Source organism: Diadema antillarum, unplaced genomic scaffold (genome assembly GCF_040938485.1).
Source record: "Diadema antillarum isolate AM-2024a unplaced genomic scaffold, OU_Dant_1.0 scf00000057, whole genome shotgun sequence".
NCBI lineage: Eukaryota > Metazoa > Echinodermata > Echinoidea > Diadematoida > Diadematidae > Diadema > Diadema antillarum.
In genome coordinates, this window is record NW_027270946.1 from 3517992 (window position 1) to 3531221 (window position 13230).

Genomic DNA, 13230 nt, shown 5'->3' on the forward strand with positions numbered 1-13230 from the left:
TCCCTTGTAAAAACTTGCTGTTTGATAAAACAGATGGGTCGTATAGCATGACACTGTGAAAGTGGAAATTTTCGCGGTGTTGAAATTTTCATGCCACCAGAAACTAGCGCGAAAATAAAAGCACACCAATATTTCTGCTGCCTGTATGTTCCAGTAGTTGCCGTCTTGATTCCGCGGAATGAAAAACACGCGAAACTCTTCTTGCCTGGCCGAGATCAAAAATTTAGTTGCTCGAAAATATCCACTTTTACAGTAGTTGAGATCAAGTCAGAAAATCAATTCTAAGTCTCAGAATACTCAATTGTGATTGGTTGATATCTAACATGTTGATTTTCTGTCTTATGTTTGATTACATCTTTTCATGCAACAGGGCCCAGAGCCACAATATTCTGTTATTGTCCAGGTAATAGATGCCTGGTCCCACACAGCAAAATTTTCCTGTGAATTGTGTGATGTTAGATACAGTTAACAAACATTTATTAATGTGATTTCAGTAATTTCATGGAATTTATTACACAAAAGTGTTTGACTGTCAAATCAATCTGTATCGTATACCCAATATACAGATGTTGCCCTATTAGAGGTGTCATATAACAGTGGACATCCCTGCTGGAGTAATATTTTCCTCCAAAGAGGATATTTTCAAGGAGGTATGAGAGCAAATACCTCCTTGATTAGACACAGGATTGCATCAAATGTAATCACCAACCAGTCTTTATGTAGACAATTAAAATGGTACAAAATAATATATAACAATAAAATGAAACACATATTCCAAATATCATTCAGGATATGTTATATAATACATTAAACATGTGCATGCATAATATGTTGATACATGTATTTAACGTGTTACCCAAAGGCGCCACACTTGCATGTATATTCAATGTATTTTGTAATATTGTTTTAATTATGAATGTGCAGCGCCATCTTTTGGGCAATTACTGTATAATACCGTACTCAAGCAGTTGCCGACGAGTACGTTGTTCACGCACATTCATATTTCTGTATGATCGGTCGCTACGACGTCAAAGTTGGGTAAAGGAACATCATTCCCTAGGAAAGTCAAATCTGTTTTCATTTCTTTGTGGTTTATCATCATGCATTTCATTTTAGACAAACGAAAACAAACAGTCGCTCAATGAAAAACAGAGAACATAAACAGTTTATACCCGAGTATAGAAGCTAGTCTTTGGTTTTATACGTAGGCAAAACAAAGCGATAATGATAAAATGTGGGTCCCACCTTCTATCATAATCGCTCTTTTTTGGATATCTCAGCCATTTTACAACCAATTCTCATCGAATTAATGGTAGATTCCTCTTAGAACTATAATTTATAATGCTCTTTCATATTTCATAAGAGGTTTCTCGTCAGTTTACCCCAAAATGTTTGAAGTGTTTAGTTAGGTCTTAACCAAAACTGTACGATCCCTTTGAATATTAATAGGCTTTCAAATAACATAACTTAAAATACACAAAAATAGACATGCAGTGGTCTATTTTGCATTATTTAGAACACTGTCGAAATGAGAGTAATATTGCTGTATACCTTCCAAGGAACGATAGTCCATTATGTACGGAATCTTCAGTTGCTAAATGGTTAATGTTCTATAATCCATCATCAGGCTCACACACACACAAAAAAAAAAAACCAAAAAAAAAACAAGCGCGATTCCTATACATGGTAAGCATTCATTTCATAAACTGATTCAAACCTCGTAATACATTTTTAAATCAGTGACTATCATTCGGGTGATTGTATAACAACAAACTTTATATTTATATTATATTACATGTGATTGCATTGCATTTAAAAATAGAATAATTATTGATTATGTGATTAATATCAATGTTAGATTAAAAAGTGATTTAACTAGTTATATAATAACATAATGATAGTATAGGTTTTCCCGGCCAATTTCGCACTTTTGTCAGTCCATTTGATAGAAGGTTCATTCAATTTAGCAAGAATCCTCGTTATCGCACAGTCTGTCTTTCAAAATCGCAACTTGTGCGTTCAATTTAGCATTTCGATCAATTAAATTTGCACATGTGGCTTTCGAATTCGTAAAAAGGGCATTCAAATTGGCTGGTACTCTACGTTCATTTAAGTTCGCCATCACTCGCCGAAGAGGGTATTTGAATCATTAAATTTCGCGAATGGGCAGTCAAATTCCAAACATTTTCATTCAAGTTTACGTCATGTTATTTCTCTTTTGAAAAGGTGAGAACATTTAAACGTGTAATTCTATGTGACTTTTTGTTTCATCCACACGCTGTTAAGCAGTAAAAGTATCATATCTTTTACCCTATATAACTTGACTTTGTTGTTCTGCAACGCCCCTTTTCTTTCGTAAATGTCATTATATAGGCCTATATATGTGTACCAATTCTAAAGATTAACTTCATCTTTTTACAGTCATGACAGCACAAGTTAGATACATACTTATATCTCAAGAAGACAGAGAAAGAATCATAGGAACATTTAAATGATCATCCTAACCTAGAACTTGCCGACACACTCGGAATAAAGCGCTCAACGGCCAGATAAGTTGTGGCCACACGCACTGTCTTCGGACTGGGAGACTCAATAAGCACATTGGAAAAAAAAATGTTGCCCAAATCTCTAAAATGAATACGAAAATATGAAATGTAATGATGCTTACAAAACAACAACTATAATAAGAAAGAAAGAAAGAAAAAGAAAGCAGCAAAGGATAAACAAGTCTGCTAAATTGACTGCAAAGGATATTAAATTGGATGCCCAAAAATGAAATCGAATGAACGAGCGAAGCATATACTACGTGATCACGTGACTACATCATTCTAAATTGAATGAATGAATAACGAAATGGTGCTTGCCTTACGAGTTTTAGCTGAAAAACGTTGTTAATTAGAATAAGTTTATAAAGTTAATTTGAATGCTCCAAAATGAATTTGAATGAAGAGATCATGAAATTGAAATACCGAACAGGTTACTACGCTAAATTTTCCTAAATTGAATGCAGCAATAAGGAATTAGACTGTCAAAAGTGCAAAATTTGCCAGGAAAATCTATATTTTGATGATACAGAAAACTTCCAACAGAAGAGAAAATTAATGGTGCGAGTGTCCTCACTCTTCAGCATAGGCAAACGTGTCGTAAAAGATAATTCTCTGTCACCCTTGCCCATCAAACTTGTCATTATTAAGTGACCTTCACACTGATATTTCACCAGAATGGGAACTGAGCTATATCCCTTCGTGTCACAACGTGCTTCATCTGCGTTCTCAGAAATATTTTGTACGCGGAGTTAGTCAGCGTGATGAGGCAGAGATGAGCCTGTACAGGGAGATCTCCATCATTTCAACTTTAATGACATAAATAGTAGTCGTGAAGTGGTCATAATCGAATCACATCACTAATGCAGCGAAGATCGAAATCGTTGTATTACGAGCAGTGATCACAAGTCAAGTCACCCGTATTTGACTGGCTGCTGACGGCAATACGTATTATGACCATACATCACAACAATATTGCCTTGTCGATCATCGTAATACAAATCAAATTTTATTTCATTTTTCGAAAAGAGCACATACATTTCACTTCTCTTGGTATGATAGTCGGCAGTCTCTTTAGAGATATAATGTATTCATTCATTCATTCATTCATTCATTCATCTTTTATTAGTCTATGATGGGACATTTTTATTCCATTGACATCGCAATTGTACAATAATCATGACAATACAAACACTTCGCACATCACAATTACGTACACATTTCAAAGAAAGTTACAATGAACAAAGTAGCACCCTTATATAAATCTATTACACAGTTATGCATATACAATAATTATTATTTTAAAACCCTATAAAATAGCCCAAGCTACTTTGAACCTTTCCCCAGGCCCCAGATTTGTATACTTTCCCCTCAAGACAAAATTTAAAGATGTGAACTCCCGCAGGAATGTCAAGTATTATAACAACTTTGAAAAGGCAATAGATCGGTGTAAGTAACATAAATGTGCAGTGAACATGAATTAGATATCAAGTGATCGTCTCCGGTCTCCTAAATTCCTCTCTTTCGCTTTCATTTACACTCCTCTTCTCTCTTTCTACTTTGTTTTTGTTCTTTAGCTTGTATCTTATTTCCCTTTCATCTCTCGCCGAATGATCACTTCATGTCAATTCAATTGTACCTGTAATCCGATGCCAAAGATATTGTAACATAGCATTATACATAGGGCAATTTTATGACAGGAAAATAAATGTTGTTTATTGAATGTGTAGTAGAGGATTTAAACTGGGGACATCTGATTGGCATGTCAAGAGACATTTGCCATGTAAAATTCATGAAGTTCTAGTATTTTATTGGACAGTATATAACTGGTCCTTGTAGGGCCTATTCTAATGATGGGGAGCATCGTTTTCGCATGGTAGAGTCACGGAAAGAGACCTAGGTGGTGTGCCCCAGGCCCTGATGATAGAGCAGATTAGACCCTCCCTGGAGGTTGGTCGGTCCTGGGTGAGGGCGCTCAAGACCATGCGTCCCACCAGGTAATAAATTCTCTATCGGGTTGGCATCTGGGGTTTGCGCCGTCCACTGCACCCTGTTGACGCCATTTTCATTTGTGTCAATCTGGGCATCCCTATATATGCGTCGGTACGTCACGTCGTCATCTTGGAAATACGGTATGGTGTTTGGCGTCGCCAAAGATGTTACCAATGGGATGAAACAAGTGAAAGTCCAGAATCTCAAGGGCCCCATTTCATAAAAAGTTGATATGATAGCAATTATTCTTACTGGAATGGCGATTGTTATGGTAACGATAAGAATCCAGCTTCCTGATTGGCTGTTGCCATTGGAATTTGCCATTCCATTGGCAGCAAGAGTTGCCATCCTAACATCCTTTATGAAATGGGGCCCAGATGTTTGGCGTGATCTTTTCATGTTGATGTTTTGGTAGCCTATTGTCTGTTCCCTATGGTTTACACACCTTGCTCTACGTTTGACGGCAATAGCCTAAAGCGTCCGGGCAGGGATGGGGGCAGTTCATCAAGCGATTTTTCAGACTTTTTTTCTGATGACAAACGGTTTAAAACGATTGACATCCTTTCACGTGATTAGCTGAGAGCAAAGTAATTTATTCAACAACACTAAACCACAAAAAAATCTGACATAACCAAATAAAAAAGCACCCCCCAAAAATCTGAGCCGCTGAAACTCCTACTCGCTCGGCCGCCGATTTTTTTTTCGTTGCTCATCAGATAACTCGGCTGTCTTGGCCATGGTGTTTGTATGAGGGACTCAAAAGTATCGAATGACAATGTTAGCCTTATGCACCCTATACCTTTATACCAGAATGTCAGTCACAATTCAATGGTTTTAGAACAGAACACGATGCTGCAAGAAAAAGAAAAAAGTCATTTAAGAAAAGCTGACGAATTCACCGTGTGGGAATACTTTGGGCATGAGAATGTACATGATATCACAATAGATAAAGGCACTATAAACCAAAATTAATGATAGGTATATTGTACGCGACACTGCTGGAGTGATGTCATTTATTAACGATGTCAACACTAACGGAAAAGTTTGAATATGTGTGCATTATAAGATAAAGTAACTTTAACATAATTATAATCAATGTCAGAATGAATAAGAAACAATGCCATCATTGAAATACAATCTCATGTTACACAACATCCTTTAAATTCAGTACTTCTTTATTCAGATTTTCTTGACGGATTATCATTAGCATCATATTTATTCCCCCCCCCCCCCTTTCTTTTCGACGCGGGAGATTTGCTGGTGGCTTGCTTGACCCATAAACATGGTGATGTGCCCCACTTCTGTAAAATTTCTGTAAAATTTTCTGACATCGCGGCTGGCAGACCCTCATGTCTTTGTACATTATGTAATATCTGCGGGCACCTTATTTAGGTCCGACTGATTCGTAGACCTACTGGTCCATTTTTACGATAGAAACAGGTCGCGTTATAAAAATTCCGAATACTGCATGACAGCGATGATGATATCAAAACAAAATCATTGGTATCACGCCATCTAGAGCTCAGCGAACGTCAACTGCTCCCCTCCGAACGCCCAGGCCAACTTCAGCTCCCGTCCCTCATAAGAGCGAAGTGCAAGGTGTCCCCTTTCTCTTCATAATGAGAATGGCCCTAACCAAGTGCGACCAATCGCTGAAGCTCATAATACATCGGCCACATGGTTCTCCGGGGCTCGAGTTGATCGCGTCAATGACCGCATCAATACATTCGACGCGTGCTAAATTTGGATCGCAGAATATACCCAAAACACGATTTACACGTGTGTTGCCAGCTGAAGATTCTACTCGTGCAAGTAGACTGACAGAATTTTATAAGGCTGCCAATGGCTTCCTACAGGGCGTTGAGAACATCGCTGGGACATTACAGTGGAAATAATTAGTGATGAAATTGCTCTTGGATTGTTTACTCGACTGTGAGGAGCCGAATTTGATTTGAATGGTGAGATGCTATTATTAACTCGCATTTTGGTCTTGCAGCGTGAATGTTATATGGTGAACAATACTCTTATCTGTCATGTTGTAGAGGGGCAGATGAAAAGCTCGAACGTGCAAGTTTATTGTTAAGTCATCATTTAACGTCTGGGAGGTTGACATACCCACTACGTGAGAACATTTGTGTGTATTATGTATCTGTAGCTTGAGGGGCAGCTACATTGTATTTCACAGATGAAGGAGATTCTTGAGTAAAGCCACCCAAAACAAGCAAGTTTGCTTTTCCATCATTGCAGGAATTGTGCAGAATGTTCCTGAACATGGTAAATACTCGGAGTGTAACGTGTAGCTGTTGTCGGGTGGTTGTCTGTTATTATATCTGCTGTCATGTCAACTTTTCATTTGTTAATGTTATGTGGTACTCTCACACGTTAGAATAGAATTAAATAAATGATAGTTGTATGTGCATTGTTGTGTGCAGTTTTCTGTAAGATCCCCACATTATACATATGAAATGATGCTACTGTGGAGTGTTATTCCATACATGTTTGAGTTTTCTTGGATGTGAACCTGACACCACCCCCCCCCCCCCCCCGATCCATGTTAGAACATTGTTTTGAGAGATGAAAGCTTTGGATCACTATAAATATTGTTTAACCGCAAACCAGGGGAATCAGCACAAACTACATATAAAAGATTTCTACTGATTGATTGGAATGTCAGCTACTAATTCTTTTCTTCTTCTTCTTCTTCTTTGTTAATCTTTTACCATCGTAATATCGATAATTTTGCCTCTTGGAAGGTTAATATATCAAGGCCTGAAAGTCTCTCTTTAAAAAACAAACAAACATTGTTCTTTTTATCTCTAATTTAAACAGTGTGAAATATTGTTTTAGTTGATGGTAATCATGCAGTCTTACTACTTTTTAAAATAATTCATGAGCATCATGTTCTTGAACTCCTCATATTGCTTGCAATAAAAAAAACACTACAGGTATGTAGGAATATCATGGACATCTTTGAATTAAGAATCACTTATAATACATTGATAAAGTCTAGACCTGTTCAGTTTAAAAACACTGCAACTTATGTTGGTTATAACTGGGGATGGGGGGGGGGGGGGAGGTAGGAACTTCCAAAATAAGAATAAAAGATGATTCAGTGGGTTATTGCAATGATCGAGTGAGGTGCTTTGCTATGTAAACAGGTGCATAAGTCCACTATTGTAAGGTATACAAAAGCTTCCCACTCCCAGTTGTGGCTAAAGCAGCACCCAAACTGAACATGTCTAGTTCTCTAGAGAATAGGGTTAGGAGGCTGGTGAGACTTCCTATAGGCTAACTTGTAAGATGTGCAAATCTGATTAGAGATGGTGTTGTGCAGTACTTGTGTCTCTACCAGTAAAGTAATTGATTGGAAGTCAAGGCAAGGCCAAGTCTAACTTCCCAGCGCATGGATGAACCCCCCACCCCAACCCCTCACTGTACAGCCACCTTCCAGAGGAGCTTACTGTATTGCAAGTTGTTGAACGTAGTTATCTCAGTGAATGTGAAGAAAGTAAAGGTTAAGGGACACTTGGGATGTGTTTACAAAAGTCTTAGTCATCAAAACGATTTGATCTTGATAATGACTGGGACACTATTTCATGATTGAAGGATGGCTACATTTGCTGTAAACAATTAGCTTTCAAAAATGTGTTGTTTTGTATGTTTTGATTATTTGTTTAGTCAGTCATTCATTTTGTACAGATGTGACAAATGTGATGTGTATTGTTTTCTACATTTGAAGTCTTTGGCCTAATTTCTCTTCTTGTATTCCAATAGGCCTGCAAGCAGAGCTTGGAATCGGGATTTCTCTGGATTTAGTCACGTGTTTTGAATTGGATTAAAAGATTCTTGCAGAGGATTATCTTTGTATAAAATACTTCTTCAGGTCATATAAAGTGGAACACATACTTGTCTGACATTTAGTGTTATAACATTGACAGTCATGATTTGCAGAAACAAATAAAAGTTGACTCTCTTGACAAGTGGAACTATGAAATTGCAGCCTGCTAACATCTGCAAGCTATCAACAATTTGTTAGTGAAGTCTGGAGCGAGCATTGTTCTTGGAAGCAACAATCCAATACAGGATGTCAAAATCTACTAGGACCAGACAGTCCCGGGCCGCAGTACCAGCAAAGGGAAAGCATCCCTTGCCCAACAAGCTACCCACGAGGCAGAGGCCAGCAGGAGAACAGAAAAAGGTATGTTTACCTCTTAGATTAGTGCGTTGAAATTTATGATTGAAGCTGAAATGTAACTTGTAAATTCCAAACACAGTGCTTGTCATGATACAAATGTAATATTATTACCCAAACTCTCTGAACATTCTGTCACATTATTTTATTTCTCAGTGACTCTATATCTCTGCAATAAGGTGACAAGACCTTGTTTGTAACTCAAATTTGGGTGAAAATCACTTTTTTTTAATTAGTTGCCAGATAAAGTGATGTCCTGTCCAAATCCTAGCTGTCTTATCCCAAAATGAAGCATCCACAGCATGTCAAAGGAAAGGCAATAGTGGTTTGGCTGCCATGTTGTCAATTGCTCTCCTGAACAAATTTACATTCTTGAGATACAAGGAAGTTATGCTTTGCATTACTTTATTTCCAGAATACTGCCATTAAAAACCCATCTTGTAGAAGGCTCCTACCTGTCAAAGACATTTTCTTTTTTAAACATTGGCTTAAAGGGATCGTATACATGTAGTTTTGGTTGAGACCTAATTTCAGGTTTCTAACATTTCTTGGTGAGATAATGAGAAACCTCTTATGAAATATGAAAGAGCATGTAATTCTATGAGGAATTCAACATTTATTTGATGAAAATTGGTTTTGAAATGGCTGAGATATCCAAAAAAGAGCGATTCTAATAAAGTGTGGGACCCACACTCAATTACGATCGCTTTGTTTTACTTTGTTTTTGGATATTTCAGTCATTCCAAAGTGTGGGACCCACACTCAATTACGATCGCTTTGCTTTACTTTGTTTTTGGATATTTCAGTCATTCCAAACCCAATTTTCATCAAATAAACTTTGATTTCCTCTTAAAATGGTATGCTCGGTACTATATTATAAGTGTTTTCTTGGTATCTCGCAAAAAGTTAAAAGCCCAATTCTCATCTCCACCAATACTGTACCATCCCTTTCTAGATGAGCTTGCTGCAGATCAGACATTTGAACGAAACAGTGCAATTCAAGACATCATAGTAAAACAGAACTTACTTTAATACATAAAAGTCAAATTTCAAAACATGCATAGACTTTGAAATTTGGAAATGAAAAAGGGAACATACTACATCAAACATTTGTTTTCAGCAGGATCAACTCATTTTGTTGTGTCTTTGACTTTATATGTTTGATTTCATGTGATATGATAGATGATATCTGTGACTTCGTGTGATATGATGGGGTGTAATGGAAGAAAAAAAACCAGGAAACTTATCCCGATGAATTCAAACAGCCAGGGTGGTCCAGGCAAAGTATGTGAGGATTTCACAATCTTGTACAGCATGGTGTAGCACCCAATAAAAATAGTATATTATGAATTTGTAAAATGCTTTTCTTTGAATCGTTTTCATCATTTGGGAGAGGAGGTTTGAAAACAGTGTTGAGCCTTCTTATACTTGAAATGAGGCCCAGGATAGTACACTTGTGTCCAGACATGATATCAGAACATGTTCATGCTAAAACCTTCCAAAGTGTATGATCTAGAGTTGAGTTGCAGCTTTTTGTGATTATGGATGTGATCATCAATGCTGCCAAATGTGATTTTTTGCGGAAAGTGGAATTCTCTGTGATGATCTTGATTGAATTCTTTTGTGAAAGACTAATTATTGTGAATGATTCACATTCTTTCCTTTCATGAAATTGATGTTATGCCTTATTATCTTGATTCCTGTGAGGATAGAAGATACCCAGGAGATTTCATTATTCTTGACAAAAAGCCACTCTCTCATGAAGGAGGCTGCGATCTTCATGAAGCAGTTTTATAACTCTCTCATAACTGTAGTCTGAAAATTGCATTGACATTGTGCACAGACAGGTCACTTCTATGGTAATGAGAGGGTTAAGGGAGAAAGTGCTAGTAGCTGCCTCCTTGTAATCCACCATTCTGCATGCCCCCTGTCCACCTTAAAACTATCGATTGGTGGGGGTAATTAATGCATCTCCCCGTGAAAAAGGGGGTCCTTGCACGTTTCACAACCTGGCATCCCACTGAAGGACCCAGAGCGTCAATTACAATGCAAATTTGGCTACGTGCGAGTTCATCTGCATATGAGCGTGTTTGGGGGATCGTGTTTCTGGGGGTATTCTTGGAGGAATCGGTAGTTTTGGACCCTCCTGGATTTTGGGGATTATGTGTAATCCTATACGGCTGACCTGCTGTGAGGTTTCACTGATAGCATCTCATTTGACAAATTTTTATTTCCTTTGTCCAAATTTTCTTCGAAAATCAGACAGCCAGCTTTTCTTTGTGTTGCATGCCAACGTGAATGGAATTTTTGAGGTGTATTTGTGGATCACGTAAGATGTAAATCTTTATCAGCTCCAATTTTCATGTGCAGGATTTTTTCACTAAAATAGTAGGTACCTGTGATTCAGATTCAAGTACTGAGGCTTTGAATGCACTAATGTATTTAGCTCAAGTTTTCATGTGCAGGATATTTTCACTAAAATATACCTGTGATAAAACTAAATTTTAAGTTGAGGCTTTGAATGCATTTAGGTATTATTACATAAAAGATATCAAATATGGACTGAGAAAATATGAATTTAAAAATCTAAGTCTCATATTTTAATTCTTTAAATATGGATTAAAGGACAATTGTAGGGAATGGATAATACACAGCATATTATACTCCTACTTTGTGTTTGAACACCTCTTTGCAAAGAAACTTTTTAAAGAATGTGGCATCATATTTTAAGGTACAATTAGTATGCTACATTGAGATATGACCAAAGGAGCCACCCTAAAGAACCAAAAATTTTACCATTATGACTTATAATCTTGTTGTATTTAAGAAAAAATATTAGTAAAACACGTGGAAAGCAATATAAACAGCTGGAGGTTTGTTATAATGATTTTCATATTCTTATCAGATGTCAACTGAACAAGAAATGCACCTTAGAATGCCTGATGAAAACTCTGATCAAGATGTGTTATGCTAAGCTGCTCTTAACCCGTCGAGGACGGAGTGATTTTGTTAAGTACAACAAGCATTTCCCATAGACACCTGCCCGAGTATACTTGGGGACTCGTCCTCTACTGTGAGCATGATTTGGGAAGGGTCCATGCAAGGAGACAATGTGATGGCTTACGAGAATCTAATTGTCATCAATGGGTCAGGGGCTGCTGGAAATTGCTGCTTGCACATTCTCTTAGAACAGCGTCTATTATAAGATGTTATAATGGGATGAACTGCTGGACATCTGCTGTTTTCAAGAGTAATACACATTATCCATGACCATCCTAGTCATGTACTGCATTTGAAGATCTCTGGAAGGGTGGAGTTAAGAGCTGCAAACATGCCGGAGCAAGGAATCACAAACCTGATTGACTGTGAGCTTGGAAACCCATTCATCCGGACATGGTCGCGCACAATACTACCGCTCGTAGATGGCGAAACCGGATGGCCTTCGATGCACTGTGCGGCAGGATGTGTAATGTGTAAAGAGCATAAAGATCGGTAAATATTGAGCCCGATCTTGTTACAGTTTGTTCAGCCGTGGTACTCTCTCTTCCCACTATAGTGCTTCCAGTTTATAAAAAACAGAAGAGAGAGGAGCAAGGGTGAGAATAAAGGACGGGGGGGGGGGGGGGGGGGGGGGGGGGAAGATTGCGATGTATATGAAGATGCACAGGTACAGTATGAAGATAATGGTGCATTCATGCATGGAGACATTTGGAAGCATGCTGGTTACCCGAAGAGTGTTATTATAGAGCATGAAGATCTTGATTTTCTGATGGCAGATGCGAGACTATCGTGATTATTTAATTGTTTCAAAACATGGTAGTGTGGGGAGAGCAGGTTACTGGAAAACATGATATTTTCATGGCCTGAAAATTTCGCGAATGGGAGCCGATGGCCTTATTCGCAGCATGAAATTTTCACGAGTTGCCTCTAACATTCAATGCATATAGTGTAGACAAGATCTTTAGCGTGCATTTTAATTTTGCGAAATTTGCGAAATTAGAATGCATGCGAACATTCCTCGTTTTGTACAGTAACCTAATCGAATTGATCTTCATTTACCGCCCACCGGGATAGCATTTTCGAAAACCACGACTAGCAGAGGCCTGTTAGAATAGAATCACTCGTCAGCAAATATGTGCCTTGAAGCGTATCCTCACATATAACATTTGACTCCAGTGACATTTTTCAGCTCTGTGTGTGCCTACATAGAAATCAGTGATAAAGATGTATGCAATTCGTTGTGAGGATTTCTGACTATGTCTTCAGGCCAGCCTTCCCATTGCATGACGTGCCCACTCTACCGATCTTTGAGGAAAAATCATCCTTTAACCAGTAAATTTGGACTAGAAAGGAATCTGTGAAATAAGGGCAAGGAAATAATTCTATCAGTAAATAATATCTTTTAACTATTTTAACCAGTAACCTCATTTCATTGTGACTGTTAGTTATAATAATTTATTATCGTTAATATTATTATTATTATTATTATTATTATTGTTATTA

At 37.7% G+C, this 13230-nt stretch overlaps 1 protein-coding gene across 1 annotated transcript in view; it reads left to right on the forward strand.

Moving 5' to 3' along the window:
* The first annotated feature begins 8638 nt into the window (after positions 1-8638).
* Positions 8639-13230, forward strand: part of LOC139715890 (uncharacterized) — a 277465-nt gene continuing 272873 nt past the window's right edge. Inside the window, exon 1 of the mRNA XM_071627442.1 lies at positions 8639-8733. The gene's annotated coding sequence lies outside the window, so the exon portion shown is untranslated. The remainder of the gene's footprint in view (positions 8734-13230) is intronic.